Consider the following 17,758-nt stretch of genomic DNA (forward strand, 5'->3'; position numbering starts at 1 on the left):
CACTGCTCGACACTCAATGCTACAACTACAGAAATCAATAACTTTCTGCAAACAGAACAGAATCTTAAGGTAATCCGATATAAATCAACTACTTTTTTAATATTACCAAACTATCAATCAAGCTTTTGACCCTTAAGCGCCGTCTCATGAAATCTAACCAAGGAAATCATCAGATGTCTCCTTTTTACAGCTTGAAATGCCAATAATAGGGTTTCCGCGGTTCTGCAATTCGGTCGAGAAGCCGTGACCAAACGTGGTTCTCTTTTTATTAGACTATAAGAACGCGTCGTTGGAGATGTACTTGTCTTCACATTAAGCGCGGTACCCTTTAAGAAGGTGGCAGACTTACATGCGCATCCATTGATAGGGCAAATACATGTCAACTTTTTATTCCTTCTGACAAATTTAATCGTAAGGTGTAATTTGAAAACTATTTTTCAATGCTCTAACAAATCTATGTAGTTTATTTTCGTCTACAGAAAAATCAACCTCTATGGGTTTAAAAAGTAATAACATAGTGCAAGAAAGATTCAATTACAACTGGGCAAAGGAGTTCTTGTTAACTGACTTCAAAACATGGGCTTGCTTTCCATGTCATGATATAAGCCAGGGAGCTAGGACAATCTTACTATTATCCTACGTACTATAATCATCGCTAACTCTAAGCAAAATTCCAAAGTAGCGTAGCGTAGATGTTTCAAACCCCACCCCAAATATAATATCAAACGAATTGGTCTTCCTATAGTATAGACGAATCCAATTAGCCAACGATCATTGGCCATTACTGGAGTCCATCTCCACCAAACTGGTATTGTGACAGCCCAAATTTGGAGGGTAAATGGCGCTAAAAATCGATCTTATAATGTATTGGGTTGTAAACTTTCAGCATTCTTTTGTCTACGTGTAACACGGGTGATGGAATGCAATTCAAAATTCCCGGCATTATTTCACATACCGTATCAGGTGGGATGGATCCCCTCAATGGTTACCAGTGAGGTGTAGGAATGCGTGAAATTGGATTCGTCTATACTTACGATAGTACTCAAGTATTTTCAAGTAGTGTCAAGCACATGTCTCATTGTTTCTAACGCAGGAAATGTTCTTGAACGAGTCGCGTAAATGTCACATAACGTGTTACCTTCATCACATTAGCTCCTCAAGATGGCAACATTTAACACAAGACATGACACTGACAATGACTAAGGAAACTGCACATGATCTCATGTAATTGAACTATAAACCACAACTGTTCCTACATCTGCATAGACAAAATGCAAATGAATTGATGGGAGATGAGCATTCTCTAATGATATTGAAAACCCATCATCTGGTTCACTGTGTTGCCTTCTACATGAGCAAAATACAGGGTGTGCAAATAAAATGGAATCCAACTTTGACTCATTGTTTCTCAGGTTTATTCAGGTTTTATATATTCTAAAACTGTATTATCTTTATAAAGCGTCAATATATTTCGTTCATAAGGAATACGGTTCATTTAACGCTCACTCTCTATCTTCAGGTGTCAGTTTCGCAGCTCATATGTACTTGTAGTAGCGTTTTATCTGCGAATAAGTTTGGCATATTTAAATGGGATTTCACTCCCATACTTGTGCGAAAATTTCGTGACGAACATCAAAGGTTAGAAATATTACGCTCTTTTAAAATTACATTCACCGATGACCGTATATTCACATATTTCTTGCTGCTAGTCGTCAGCATGGTCAGAGTGCACTACTTCTTCGCGAATAAATGTAATTAACCTTCTTATTTATTTATTTTATTTATTTTTTTTAATGGAAATTCCCATTTTAAATTTAATGACCTTGGGTATTGTAAACAAAATGATACCTTGGAGTGTATCTGTACCTAACAGAAGAGAAGGCGAGTTTCGCTGTATTTTGAGTTACCCGGAGAATTACCTGCGAGTAGCATTAATTTTGTGAGTGATGTAATAAGTCGCATAGTCGGCTTGGTTCTTTACTCTGGGGTTATACACCGACCATCTATAGGCAAACGGTATTTTACACACTTGGGACTAACTGATTTTGAATTTTTCTAGCAATTACTTTACCACCGATATCCATGTTCTCGGCTGCAGTTTTCCTTCTACGTGTTGATGGAAGGGTTGTTTCAAAATTATGTTAAAAATTGACTGATTTAATTGAGAATTCTGATAGCAGGATTCAATATTATTAAAAATTCTAATATTGATTTCAATTCCAACAGAAGAAGGAGATTGTGTAATACATGTGAAGGCTCAAATGTTGAAATGTTTTGAAAACTAAGGTTCCTTTTAAAGTACGTAAACTATATACTTTTGGAACAGAAATGAGTCGATGAATCCTATGGTAACGCCAAAAAAAATAAATTTTTACCTCAATTTCTTTTTGTGACAACATACAAAGTAATTAGTAATTTTTTACAGATAGTTTTAGCTTGCATATTTTTCGAGTTATCTTATCACAAAAAACAAAAACAAAATCGCAATGTTGTCAAAAGTAAGCTCTGAAAATCGACGTTTTAGTAAAAAAAATGTCAAAATTATGCACAAAACGTCCATTTGCTTAAAAGTGATAAGACCTTTACGCTTACGAAAGTTGTATCTGGTGCATGGCTTAATGATCTGTACACCTGTTGCACCAATGAAGCGATAATGTATTCTTTTAGTGCACCAAAATGCCGACATTTCTTAAAAATAGTTTTGCGCCCGTAGTCAAAATATTCCCGCCAATTTACTTGAGTGATATAGTGATTTTTAAATCTTGAAAAGAAAAACAAATCCGAGGGCGGCATTCTTTTGGGGGTATCTTAGTGTTTATCAGTATCAGTTAATCTCAAACTTGGGCCTGGACGAACGTGTCTCCCATTATCATATCCTTATTTTATTCATCCATTGGGCTAACATTTTAAAACTTCGCTCTTCATACGTGATTTTGCTGCACAGACCTCGGGTACCATATAATTCCATATACAAGGATATAATGTCTCTAAATGAGTGTTTTTGATAACGAAACAGACAAAAGGCAGACGCCCTCCACAAAAACATTATTTGGAGTTTGAGCAAACATATTACTGACACAGGCGGCTGTACAAACATTTATTATTTTAAGACCAATCTATTGTAAAGGTTTTGTTAAAGGAATCTGCCTGTTGTCTCTTTCGTCAAACAACAGCAACAAAAAAATTCGAGACATATATTTTTGTAGATAGAATTCTACGGTATTAAGGGGTACTACACCTGGCCAATTTTGTGCCTATTTTTGCATTTTTCTCAAAATTATAGCGCATTGGGGACAAGTAAGATATGTATATTATAGGGGCAAGGACTACAACTACTGCACTGGAAATTTTATTTCAGCACAGACAACAGTTGTGGAGTTACAGTCAAAAATGAGGAAAACCAATATTTGATCAATAAATCAATAACTACTTGCTTTTAGTTGCTGAATTTTCAGTACAGTAATTGTAGTCCTTGCCCTATAATATACATATTTTACTTGTCACCAATGTGCTATAATTTTTGAGAAAAATGCAAAATGGGCATAAAATTGGCCAACGGTGTAGTACCCCCTTAAAGAATCAACTCATTTTCGCTAATCTGCACACTAACCTGCTGTGGGAGTTTACTCTTGGTCTGCAAGTCGTCTTCTCCTGCCTGATTGATTTGGTTTGAGCATTTTCTTTAAATTCTGTCGTGCCCTCCACATTTTAAGTGTGTCAATTGCGTTAAATCCAGTTGATTTATATCTCTTGTATTCTGCAAGAAGAAAAAAAAGAAAAGAAAAGGAAACGTTTGTATTATGTTTACAAAAGAAAGAGTAATTTATTAAAAACAGTTTTGTGATTATTTGTTGAATCTCTCTAGAAGTATTTTGGTACTACAATCATACCAAATAAGTACATATATAACATGTATAATTGAAACCCCGCTTTAACCACACCGCCTGTGTTAGATGTTACTTGCAAATTAACTGTGAAGCAAAAGCTAGAAGTGTTTTATTCGCTTTGGTAATCTATAAATAAAGGCGTGAAACTCTTTCTGCTTAAAACATTCAGTTCCCGTTTCAAAGTGGAAAAACATATAATTAAAATTAGCTTAGAATTACTTAAAGTGCCAAATTTAAGAAATGTTTTACAAGAGTCATACCCACTATAGCTGTAGAATATAGATTGTTTTTGAGCTCTTCGTAAAATTGTGATACATTAACATTCTAAATTTATATTAACTTAAGGTAGCGGACGAAAGACGAATCTAGCTATTGCTTACTTTGTGACAGTTACTTTAGACAGAAAAGATTTTATATTTCTCTTTGATAGTAGCCGTAAGCAATACACAAGATAAAATGCGATAATCTGGAAAAAAAAACTGTGTATAATTAAGTTAAAAACAAATTATCGGTATTTTTAATATTATTGTGCGTTGCACTTTATTATTACATCTGTAGTTTCCATTAGTACTACCAAAACAACAAATCTCACGCCATTGACATTTGCTATCATTGGGATATTTCAGTTGAAAGCTATACACCCCTTTTGGAAGACACATGGGGTGTATTCCATAGGGGTGTATGGATTTCAACTGGAATAGCCTATTCACCATTATTAGGGTGTTTCGTTGTTTTGACTTGATTCCAAGTCGGCTGCATTACCTCGTATCATATGCAAAGCTTTCATGTGTTTATTTGATATTCGGATATCAGCTCGTCATATTTAAAGCCCGGTTCAATCTGGACTGAAATAAGTACTGAGAATGTACTTCTATGGACCCATTTTTATTTTTATAGAAAGGGCTCTGTCTTGTGCAGTCGCATTGTGGGAGATACAAGATATATCATTCTGTTTTGCAGAAACATAAAGTACAGTAAAGGTCGCTTGACTCTTAAAGGCTCTGGTATGAACGTTACGATGGTATTTTTGTGGGACATGTGAGCAGATCAGACATATCGAATTGAATTGAATTCTGAATACGAGGAATGTCCTGATATCAAATAAATTTGATTTTTTGAAATTCTCGATATAATACAAATTTTATGTCGAATCATTAAAATTTGATATTTTTAAAATTTTTGATATCTATGTAGCTGGGATGAAAAGCTGACGATAAATTAAAAATGTTGACCTTTCATATTGAAGATATACATTTTTCCCCAAAATACCTATTTTTTAGTGTTTTGGGAAAAAATCCATATCTTCAATACAAAAGGTCAAAATTTTCAATTGATCATCGGCTTTTCATCCCAGCTACATACACTTTAAGTACATATCATTAGATTTAGAAAGTTTAATTTGAGGACTGTTAAATATCAAAAATATCATTTGCCATAAAATGTGTATTATATCGCGAATTTCAAAAATCAAAATTATTGGATATCATAAGGACATTCTTCGTATTCACAAAGCAATTCGATATGTCTGATGTGCTCTCATGTACCACAAACATACTGTCCAAACATTCAAACCCCACCCCTTAATCCTAATCTGAAACCCACTCACTACTCATAACATCTACATTTCTAATATTGTACTAATTCCAACACCAATCCAAATCTTACTCGTAACCCAATTTCTTCCTTATAAACCTTTATACCATCACTTAAACCTACATATTTCAAAGTTTTCCCTTGCTAGCATTAATCTAGGCCCAGATTGCAGTGTATAATAATCCATTTGATGTCTTGGTCACTGGACTCGTACCTCATCCGTTAATTAGCCTACAAAATTAATCTGGTTGCAATGAGTATTGCAGATGTCTCGTGTAATTGGAAATCTGTTTGTTGTTAAAAGAACTTTCACGGTTACTACCTAGGGACCTGAGCCCTCTTTTTAGGGGGTACCTCAATTCGTGAGTTATAAAAGGTTGTTGGGTATGGGGGTGACCAGTTGGGTCCCCTCAACACCCTCCAGGTGCACAACCAAAAAAAAATATAGGTAACTTTTTATTTTACGGGGGTCATAAAAGGGGGCCTCGATGTTTGTTAATTTTGTTCAAACTATATCGACATTGGACTCAAATTAAAGGAAATTTTGTTTGGATTATTGTATATGACATTTATTTTGTCATACTACCTTCCTGAAAGAAGATAATTTGAAAAATGTAAACCTGTGTGTATTTTGTATCAAAACAGGCAAGTTCATCACAGTTACTGAATGACTTACTATCAAAATGGTATTAAGCTGTAGGCCTATAGCCTATTTATCTGTATTAAATTAGATACCTTATCTGTAATGCCCTCATATTGTTAATGTTAATGTCCCTAAATATTGTTAATACTCTATAATATTAATAACATTTGAACTTGCCAGAGCAATCGTAGACAAGAATCAAGATCATATGTTTTAAAGGTTATTCTACTTATTGGAGGATACCACCTGGTATTTAACTTCTTTAAAGCGATTTGCAAAGTTATGAGAGACAGTGGTGGTGAAGATATTCTGAAAACTAGTGAGCTGTGTCAAGAAGGAACAGCCAGAAAGATGTTTGGTGATTAAGCTGACTATTACCAAATGCTTCAAGCTGTGCAAATTTTGAATGAAGCGATGCGGCGCTTCTTCGACAATGCATTTGAAGATTGGTGTATTGAAAGGAGCAATGTTGATTAGGCTGATGACATTTCAATGATTTTGCAGATAGTACTGCTCGAGTACAACCTGCACAGAGCTGAACTATTAGAAGTAATCAGTAAATCTCACTCCAAGATTGAGATTCTCTGCCAGCACATGGAAGAATTCCAAGACTACCTCTCTGACAAACCAACGGCAAAGCTCTGGATGACATTTATGGAGATGTGTGATATTCTTCTGAAGTTCCTGTGCCATGAACGAGAAGGAACTGGTTTGGTCATCTAAGTGAGACTGCAAATATGCTACCATACCTAACCGCTGCAGGTCATTACAAATATGGTCAACAATCTCTCCCTAAATACTTGTCAGAGATGAAACAGCTAGAATCTGTAGCACCTACCATCTATAACTCATTTGTACAGGGGAACTTTATTGGTAGTTGTTGCTGTAACAGTAATGGACGCCGGCGTCCGTAGCTACAGCCCCACAGATGTAGATGGTATGCAATCTGCAGGCAGTCACAATGCTGTTTCTCCAGACATGCTACTGGGACAAACATATAATGCAGATACTAAAGAGTCCAGTGGTCTTGATGGCATAACAATGAATGAATCGGCACAGACAAAATGGGTCTACACCAAGTCTCTAACAGCTGCTGCATCATTCCAGTTAAAATCTATGTTGGATTTGAACCCTGAAACACAAAATCCTCACCATATTCGATAAGAACGCAGCCTGACTGTTACTTGCCGATCCACAAGCTTGTTGATTGCCTTGGTGATGAGAGATGCTATGTCCTTCCGTTTATTCACAGCCTTTGTGGTAGAGATGTAACAAGCCACCCCTTCTTCAAAGGAAAGAAATCGTGGCTCGACAAGAGCAAGACGGTAGTGTTAGATGGAATCGCGTTAATCCCTTATTACGCAGAGAGTGACTTCACAGTATCTACAAGCCTGATAGACCAAGTTAGGACACTGTTGATGGCTCTGTGTGTATAGTTCTACTAAAGACCAGTTATCCTTCTCTAGTCTGGCAGAAATGGGCAGCTTAGCAACCATAATAGATGTGTTAAGATAGCATGTATCCCGAAGCCTGACATACCATCACCAGAAGACTATGGATGGAAGTTGGAAGGACACCACTATGTCCCAGTACCCATCACAGCTAGTTCTTGGCCAGATAGTACCGCCAGCAAACTATCATGTGGTTGTACTACAGTGCACCATCAACTGCTCATGTGCCAAACGTCCGACCCATGTTATATTAAACGTGCATGCAGAGGTTTGCCTGCAAACTGTAGTCGCGCAAGACACACAAAACAGTTTCCAGTGACAGCAGTAGCAGCGATGAGAGTGAATGTGAGGATTGATTATTGGGTAGGCACTTTCACTTCAGTCTTCTGATTATTGGGTAGGCACTTTCACTTCAGTCTTCTGAAAACTTTTGTGTGTTTTTATAGTTTGAGACAAGAGACAACCATTATTGTATTATATCATACTAAAAAGGTAAAGGTAAAGGAGACGATCCTGTATAACAGTGATCGGAGTGCCCATCTCTGTTTCATTGGCGATTGGGCCAGACTCCTCCATGTAGGCCTAATATTGCTATAGGGGGATCGCTACACCTCCTCTACAGCGAGTCTGTTACCTTCCCAGCATTTAAGAATGCCGGTACCTATTTAAACACCTGGGTGGAGAGGAGTAATCGAGATAAAGTGCCTTGCTCAAGGGCACAACACGACGTCGTCGCCGGGACTCGAACCCGCAACCTTCCGATTATGAGTCAGTGCCCATTCCGCTAGGCCACTGTGCTCCTATCATATATCATACAATTATTAGAGACATAAAAAGCTATAGATTGATTACTGATTGATGATTCAGTGAAGAACATACCTGTTTCGATACACATAACCCATAATTTTTACAGATTTTCAACTACAAACACACGCTGGTTTACATTTTTCAAATTATTTTCTTTCAGGAAGGTTAGATGACAAAATGAATGCAATATACAATAATCTACACAAAATTTCCTTTAATTTGAGTCCAATGTCGATATAGTTTGAACAAAAAATTACCATAATTGAGGCCCCCCTTTTATGACCCCCGTAAAATAAAAAGTTACCTATATTTTTTTGGTTGTGCACCTGGAGGGTGTTAAGGGGTCCTCACTGGTCACCCCCATACCCACCAACCTTTTATAACTCGCGAATTGAGGTCATGTGTCCCAGGTCCCTAGGTATACTGTTTTATTTCAACTCACTAGAGTAAAATACCTTTAAAGGGGAAGATTGGAATGTCGTCTTTCCCTGGAAAAGATCTGACATCAAGCCAGACCATTGGCAGACGGTAACATGAGTAGGTTTATTTCACCTTGAAGGCATGGATAGTCTTGCTAATACGGGATAACTTTCCCCTACACCATCCAATATGCCATGAATTAGTAGGACTACATCTGGTATCTAATGGCAGTTCGGCTTCACCCAGTATGACACTTCGCGCACGATAATTTCCCGTACCATACCTATTTCCAAATCTGTTATTTTTATTATGTGTGGCTTTTTGGGGAATTGGGAAATATGCAACTAAAAGACCAGTAATTTGAGGGGCACGCAGAATTCTGTGTATGAATGGTCTCACATGAAAGATTTTACAGCCACCGCAATATTTCAGTTGCACCTTTAATGGGGTTGTGCAATAAGGGGTTGTGCAATAAGTATGACCGGGCGAATTAATAAATCATATTGCCTAAAATGAGACGATTTTGTGGAATTCCTATATCTTCTACATCGAATTCTAAGTATTTCCCATTTTACAGATGAAAGTGGTTGGATTGGAATTATTTAAACTGTTGAATTTGATTAGTCTTGCTAAAACGGGATAACTTTCCCCTACACCATCCAATATGCCATGAATTAGTAGGACTACATCTGGTATCTAATGGCAGTTCGGCTTTACCCAGTATGACACTTCGCGCACGATCATTTTCCGTACCGTACCTATTTCCAAATCTGTTATTTTTATGTGTGGCCTTTTTTTGGGAATTGGGAAAATATGCCACTAAAAGACCAGTAATTTAAGGGGCACGCATAATTCTGTGTATGAATGGTCTCACATGAAAGATTTTACTGCCACCGCAATATTTCAGTTGCACCTTTAATGGGGTTGTGCAATAAGTATGATCCCAGACCGGGCGAATTAATAAATCATATTGCCTAAAATGAGACGATTTTGTGGAATTCCTAAATCTTCAACGTCGAATTCTGAGTATTTCCCTTTTTACAGATGAAAGTGGTTGGATTGGAATTATTTAAACTGTTGAATTTGATTAGAATTCCATTGTCTTCCTCGGTGGTGGTGTGGATTTCAAATTGATTAGCCCATTGAAAGTCGACGCTTCTACTGCTTTAATATGTGGTCAGGTTGGATTTGAACATCAGCGTCTTAGGAAAGACCTGTGACGATATAATCTCAAAAGTTCTAAAAGTATTCGTAAATATAAGTTATATAATAATGGATTAAACGATTGCTAACAATTCTGAAGTAAATATGAATGAGTATCATAAATCAATCGGCAAAATTGCACATAGTACGCATAAAGTATATTAATAAGGATTTAATATTCGGATATCAGTGGCAGTCATAATACGTCATAATTTCTTAAGATGAAAAATCTGTGCCTGAAGGATTCCGTTTCCTAGGTAAACACACTTTTATATTTATTCCATGTTTGTTGACTCTTGGAAGCAGTCGTATTAAATAATGCTATAATAGCTATATACTACAGTTCAATCTGGACTAAATTGGACGTTTTCACACTGCAGGTAAATTAGACACTGGTGTACGTTAGGACATAACAGATTGAGGATAATATTTTCTTTAAGACACAGTGTCCTTCAATGGGTTTTTATGGGGATATCCGATACATGAAAGATGAAAGAGAAAAACTATGCTAGTTTTGATTGGTGTATTATATACTGATCAGAGTATTGCGTGACGTAGCAACGGAGGATAATTGATGAAACTGAGTTCGCTTGAATGGTCACCATAAACAAGTATACGGTTAGCAAAATAAAATTCAGGCGCTGCATTTTCTTTTAGATGAAAAGGACCTTTTCTAGAGTTCAGATAGCTAAGCAATTGCGGTACTTATTTGCTGGTGTAATCCGTCTCGCCGTCTAGAAGACACAGGTGATACGAAAAATAGCACTAATTTTGAACAGTCTTGTTAAATGTCAGAAGTTCGAATCTACATGTATGTTATCATACTGTATATCGGCATGGCACAGTTTTCAAAAATTCAAGTGCAAACATGCTTATTATCTCCTTTGCAACCTTTTTGCAATCCCAGTCAGGATCATTCTTTTCGCAGATTTTATTTTGAATTATTGAAACCCCATAACACCATAGCCCGTGACTACCATAATATCGATGACCTTTTGTATTAGCCGATCGCAATGTAATCTCAAAACGAGGCTCTACCCGCAAAGTGTGTGCTGTGTGTGTGCGTACGCCTGTCAAACGCATGCTTTGATTACCGCGTACGTGTTGCGAAAGCCATCTGGCGTGTTGTTAGAAAAGCGCTTGTTCATGCGTTTCCAGAGAGAACCCCATTTTGGTAGCAAGATGGCTTATCCGTGCAAAGGGCAAATACACTGCTATTGTGTACAGGTGTTAGATGTAAAGGAAGACAGATTCCACATATTTTGTTTCTCTCTTACCTAAAACCTAATTCCATAATATACAGGGTGTCCAAAAAAACAACAACAGGTGGTCCAGCGAATGTGTTGTTATCAACAATTTAGAGAATAAACGATAGGAATTTTAGTTTTATATCTTCTGTCGTGTCGTTTAGGCATGTCTAACATTTTCTCAGCAATAAGTTACCTTGTTACGAGTACCAGTATAGCATTGCGATCGCGTTAGCACCAGGTCTACGCCTACATACGCACTACATACGCGCTTCGACAAGCGTGCCCCGCGACGACAAGGCCACTGTCGTCTATCGCCTTATAGACGCCACACAGGAACCCATGAGATTTCTCGCTTACAAGCTAGACCACACCAATTGACTAAGAATGTGTTTTTTTAAGCACAGAACAGATCTTGGCATCAAGAACAGGATTAATTGTATTGTCTACTGAAGAAGCAAACCGGGTTAAAGAAGGAATAATAAAAAAAAAATAATGTAATTACTATATTTTAAGCGATATTTCGAAAAAAAAGACCGAAGTTCCTTTAAGGAAATCGTTTAATTAATTCAAACATATATCTTGTTGCAATACCAAATTGTGATTTTTCGTTGACTTTATCGGATATCGTATTGCTTGATTGAATAAGATAATATTTTTACGCATCACACAAACGCACATAATGCACTGACGTTTTTTCTGATACATATCTATTCTATTTATAAACATAATTAACCATAAATTGGATTCAAATACATGAGCTATAACTCTACTTATTTTATCATTTAAAGTGCAATGGTGCATATGAAATTAGTATTAGTCATGCAACAAAGTTTACATTCGGTGTCATATCTTCAAACTTATGTCATGTCATCAAATGAGTTCAAATGAAAACGATAACTAAAACATGTCATCCGTGTGGCAGTCAGATACGTATGTCATCGTTTATTTTTGGGACACCCTCTTTGGTATCAGCGTACAGATGATTGATAGAAATGACAAAAAAGAGGCAGGGTCTTTTACAAGATGGAAAGACATGTATCACTTAAATGACATGAAGTAATGTAACAATTAATTTTAATTAAAGTGACATGATATTAGTATTGGTAGGGAAATTACGGCCGACTTAAATCTAGTGTAATGAATTAGCAGCTCGTTAATATAAGTGAGGGCATGATCGCTTCTTTAGAAACAAACGCTCATGATCGCTTAACGCTCTCAACATTATTAGTGAACCGCGTTCATACATTCCCCAGCATTCGGTAATAGTATTTCAATCAAATATTATCAAAAATAAAGTGTAAAATTGATAAAAATGCGACTTTCCAACGCGTCAGAGGGAGTGGATAACAAAGTAGCACCGTTAGACATGCGTTCAGTATCATCTGATCATGGGAGAAAGGGTATCTGAACTGATCACCCGGTCTGATCACGCGGGTAAAAACAACCTGTACAAAAAGCAGTATTAAAAAAATCTGGTGTAAAGGAATTAGTTATACCATTTTACTCGCATCATTTGTGATCAGAGAGTGGTGTTGGATTTTGGATTCATAAGCACCAACATTTCACACAGCCACGACTAGATGTAGATAAAACGCATTTGAATTCGCTACCTTCCAGATAGAGATAAATAGTAATAATTGAAAGAGACGATTCGTATGCTAGACATTAATGAAAACATTCTAAAAATAATTTTCAACCAGATTTCATAAATGGGTAAAAATGGGGCAAAGGATAACCTCGGCTTTCATGGCTTTGCTAACAGACAAGTTTTGAAACAGAAAAGCATAACGATGTTGTTCTAAAATCAGTAGGCATACCTTGCAAATATGTATACGAATAAAATCGTATTTAGCATTGCAGCAAATGTATTAAATGTAAGCATTCCATAAAAGACTTTAAATAAAATTCCTGGCGTCATTTTGACTAAAACATCTGCTTGGGACAGGCAGCAACTGCTCAAAATTTGCACGACAGACACTCAATCAAAATGTTACTGGTTTGAAAGAGTACTTCACCTGTATTGACAAACTCTATTTTAGATTCAATAGTGTTACACAAACCTGTTAGCTAAATCGAAATAGAATCGGTCAAAATAGCAAGTTGTTGAACTTATTAATAGATACATACAAGAACTTCACAGAAACTGTAGTCTTTTACACAAGATATTGATAATGATAAACAAAGAAAAACAAAATAATCTCTCTTTATCAAAATGTATAAATCGCTATTATCTGGACAAACAGTAATTATTATAATAACAGTAAAAGATTCATATCAAATAGAATTACAGTATTTTGGATATTATGGCAAAAACCTTTTCATTGGAAAATGAGGTCATAATAATTGCCAGTTGGTTGTAAAAGACATATCAAAAGTTTCATCGGAAGAACTACGTCATCGATAGCTTCTATACCAGCCAAATAATTACAAACGAGTCAGAACGTCGCTGAATTACTCTCTATGATTCAACATACCTCCAAACATTCACATTTAAATTCAAATGTTCCATTCACTCTCATGTTTTTGGATAAATTTGAGAAGTGGGTATCGGGAATTCAATCCCTGCCACACGACTTCCTTAATGACTCGAGAAGCAGCACTCCAGAAAAGTAAACTCGACTGTTCGCTTTGGCGCGATAGGTAAACTTGAGTGCTCTTTTTGACCACAGTGTAGACTGCTAAACCATGCAAATAGCATTCGTATCACGAGTAAATTAAATCGCCTAGGGTGGCTGATTGACGACTTTAAGTCTTTCAAAGCACGTTAGAAATGTTCTTCTAAATGCCAAATCAACGTCATGACTAAGACGCTATCTCTAAGTGTAATTTGAGTGATTTTCTCGCAAATAACAAAATAAGACTACCATGCAATACTTATTTGAAATAAACTAAAACCGTTCTGATGAAGTATAATCCAAACAGAGCTATTTCTAATTTTGGATTTTCCTTATTAAGAAGTTTTCACTTAGCTTGCGAGGGGCTTAAATCAATATTGATTTGCATATTAAACTTGATTTAGTCTAACTCTTACAGGCAGCAAAATGTGAGCGTGAAGGGTAAGTTTTCTTTATATACGGAAAGTATGAAGAAGGGTTGATATTCTCAAGTAGAGCGAATATCATGTGTTGATGGCTATATATAGATCTTGAATAACAATACTTTCCATAAAGTTTTTAGCTCACCGAGGACTGATTGCCTTCTATTGTCTACAGATATCGTTATTTAGATGACGTTTTGAAGCTTGATTTGATTTGATTTGATTTGATTTGATTTGATTTATTGATAATCCAGGCAAACATACATACAATAGCAGAAAAAAAGCCTTAAAACAATAAACACAAATACAATAGCTTGAGTATAATTTGTGTTTATTAATTCAATATGATCATGGTGTTTTAAAAGAAATATTAAATAATTGCTATCTTAATTTGAAAATATTCAATTGCCAATGTTTAAAATTTCATCTGCATGTTATATCCGTTAGTTCATATTTTATATTGCATCGTAAAAATCTTAATGAAATTTCACACCTTTGTTAACACATCAGCGATTTCATAGACTTATAAATCAGCGATTTCGCTTGTTGATATTATGATTATTAACACTAATCATTGTATCGTCATAACGGTATTACGGTTAGAGGTAAATATATTGGGTAACTTATTATTACTGCGCATAATAATTTTATACATATTTAATGTAACAAATAATAATTATGCACAATAATATTTAATGTAAACAGAAAATGCGTATAAAAATCAATTGAATGTTCAGTGATGTCTTGCAATGTTTGTAAATTATATTAGGTAGTAGAAAATCTGGATACTTCTTAGCAAGATGCGGATGATGATAATTTCTCATTTTGCCGTGTAATGTTTCTTCCGCGATTTCAATGGCAAACTTTTTATGCTTATCAATAATACACGCTCTATTTCCGTTTTTTTTTCCTTTTCGATTTGACCTAGTTATTAAGCTGGTCTTTTACTCCTTTCTATGTCTATTGTTTGTATAAAACGTTAAAGGGCAGGTCTATAGCCAAAACAAGTTTATCTCTATTCGAAGAGAATAATTATTACATTACAAGTTGACACTTATTGCAATTTTTTTGTGCGTATTTCTCCTGAAAAAGGGGAAATTGTGTGGGTAAAATTCAGCCTCGTACGTGTTCTTCCCCCGTTTGAAGCGTACGCGTTCTCCCCCGTTTGACTGATGACGTAGATGAAGCGGACACTTTATCGTGCTCTCATCATACAATCACAATCACTTTGACAAGTTTGACATTAGCAACAATGAGTTGTACTATCACTTACCATAACAATGCTGCATAACAATATGCACGCTTTTGTTCTCTTTCGGCAACAAAGCCCACCAGTAATTGTTACTATGCCTTTGCTTTGTATTATTTCATCCAACTGAAACTATAGCGTTGCAATATACAGGGAAATCAGATGCATGAATTTGTGGACTAACACGGTTTATATGCTAGTCTCAGATGAAATTCTAAGCTCAAATTATGTATTTATTTTTAGGCCTAATGTTTCTCATGATATTGATATACATATGAATTGTAATATCACAATTGTCTTATATATAAAAAAGAAGGGGCTGATTTTATCCATATGTTTAAAAACCATGAAATTTGTAATACTTAATTTGGAATTTTTCTGTGAACAGCAACAGTATACGTTCTGTCCATTGAGAGCGTTTATAGTCCCTTTTCTCACAGCGGGCACATCTCATTTCATGACGTCACCGGTTTTCTAGGCCAAATCTGTCTCGTTCGAAGGAACTCACCGCTTAAGTTGGTTTTTACGGAATATCGATTTTAAACGTCTTATTTTCTCAAAAAAGGAGTCATTTTCATTGTCCTCATAATATTAGCTTGTCAATGATATGATGTTGTTTTTGCTATAGACCTGACCTTTAACATACTGCGCTCTTGTTATTTTGTAATTAGAATGTAAAAGTAACTGGTTCAGCTCTGTTCAATATCGTGTTTGCGTTATTTAAGCGCAACTTGCTGTTGTTATTGTTTTAATCAAAGTTGATCCACACCATGCACTACCTGAAAATGTGTATCAGAAACTCAATGAAGGATACTTCAGCAGGATAATGCAAGTGGATCACTTTCAAACTTCATAATATCTAATTCTGGCTAACTGTTTTAAAGCCTTTCTGCCCCAGCCCTCCATGGGTACTGAACACATCAACCAACAATTAAGAACAGTATTTTAAGCACTACCTGCTTGTTTTAAGTAGTGCTGAACCAGAACCAGAATCGGACGCTGGTTGAAGATTTCAAATATTTTGACGCCGATGACCTCGGGGAAGGGGACACTCAACACAAATGACCACACGGGTACGCTCGCCTGGGATGACCCCAGTTTTTGGACGCGCAGCTCCGAAAGACCCTGTAATTTTACCTAAACAGAGTGCTGAAAGACCATTAATTTTGATGATAACAGCTCTAAAAGGCCCCAAATTGTTCATTCCTCACATTTCTGGTGTCTTTTTTCAGGTGATTTTCAAAAGAAAGTCAAGAAAACCCCTTGATTTTGCAAGTTTGCATCTCAAATAGTCCCCTTTTAATGGTACAGCGTCTAAAATGACATGAAGAAATGTATCAATATTGTTAAATTGATTAAACTCATGATATTAGTCGTGGTAGGGTGTTTTCGACCGACTTAATATAATTGAGGGCATAATCGCATGTTTAGAAACACCGATCATGCTCTCAATTTTATTGATGAATTTTATATCATATTGGTTAAATTGAATGAAATACTATGATAAAACTTCTAAGTCAGTTCCGATCAGGGTTACGACAAGCTGCTCGTACACCATGCCTTAAGTCTCATGTTAGTAAATGTGTATGATCTGATCATCCAGGTAAAAAAAACGGCACAAAAAGCAGTCATAAAAGATCTAATTTTAAAGGGAATTAGCCACGGCATACCATTTTACTCGCATCATTTGTGATCAGAGAGTGGATACTTTGATTATTAACGATGATGTTGAAATTCTTTTTGGATTGAACATCAGCATTTCATACAGCCACGATAAAACGTGTTTGAATTCACACACAGTTGACCTTCCAGATAGAGATAAATAGTAATAATTGAAAGAAACGGTCTGTATGAATGGACATAGAATGGTATAAAACATTAAACATTTAAAAAATAAATTTCAACCTGATTTCATAAGTGGGTAAAAATGGGGCAACGAATAGGATCGGATTTGTTAACAGACACGATTTGTAACAAAAAAGCATAACGATGTTGTTCTAAAATCAATATTTTTTTGATATATTTTAATGATGTTGAATTTATTAACGTGTAATCTTGACAACAGGCAATTATAATCCACTCAAAAATGTAAACAGATCGATTTATATTAAATATTATATTTTATGCTTAAATGACATATAAAGTACCACACTTTAAACGGAACAAACAGAATCCAGTAGGCACACCTTGCAAATAGATATAGGCATAAAAATCGTAT

General features: G+C 35.8%; 1 long non-coding RNA gene across 1 annotated transcript in view; it reads right to left on the minus strand.

Annotated features, from left to right (window-relative positions):
• The window catches only part of LOC140150531 (uncharacterized), a 95,906-nt gene that overhangs the window by 33,459 nt on the left and 44,689 nt on the right, over window positions 1-17,758 (minus strand). The window contains exon 3 of the long non-coding RNA XR_011858807.1: window positions 3,611-3,757. This is a non-coding gene — a long non-coding RNA (uncharacterized lncRNA). The remainder of the gene's footprint in view (window positions 1-3,610; window positions 3,758-17,758) is intronic.

This window comes from Amphiura filiformis, chromosome 4 (assembly GCF_039555335.1).
Source record: "Amphiura filiformis chromosome 4, Afil_fr2py, whole genome shotgun sequence".
In the NCBI taxonomy this organism is placed as follows: Eukaryota; Metazoa; Echinodermata; class Ophiuroidea; order Amphilepidida; family Amphiuridae; genus Amphiura; species Amphiura filiformis.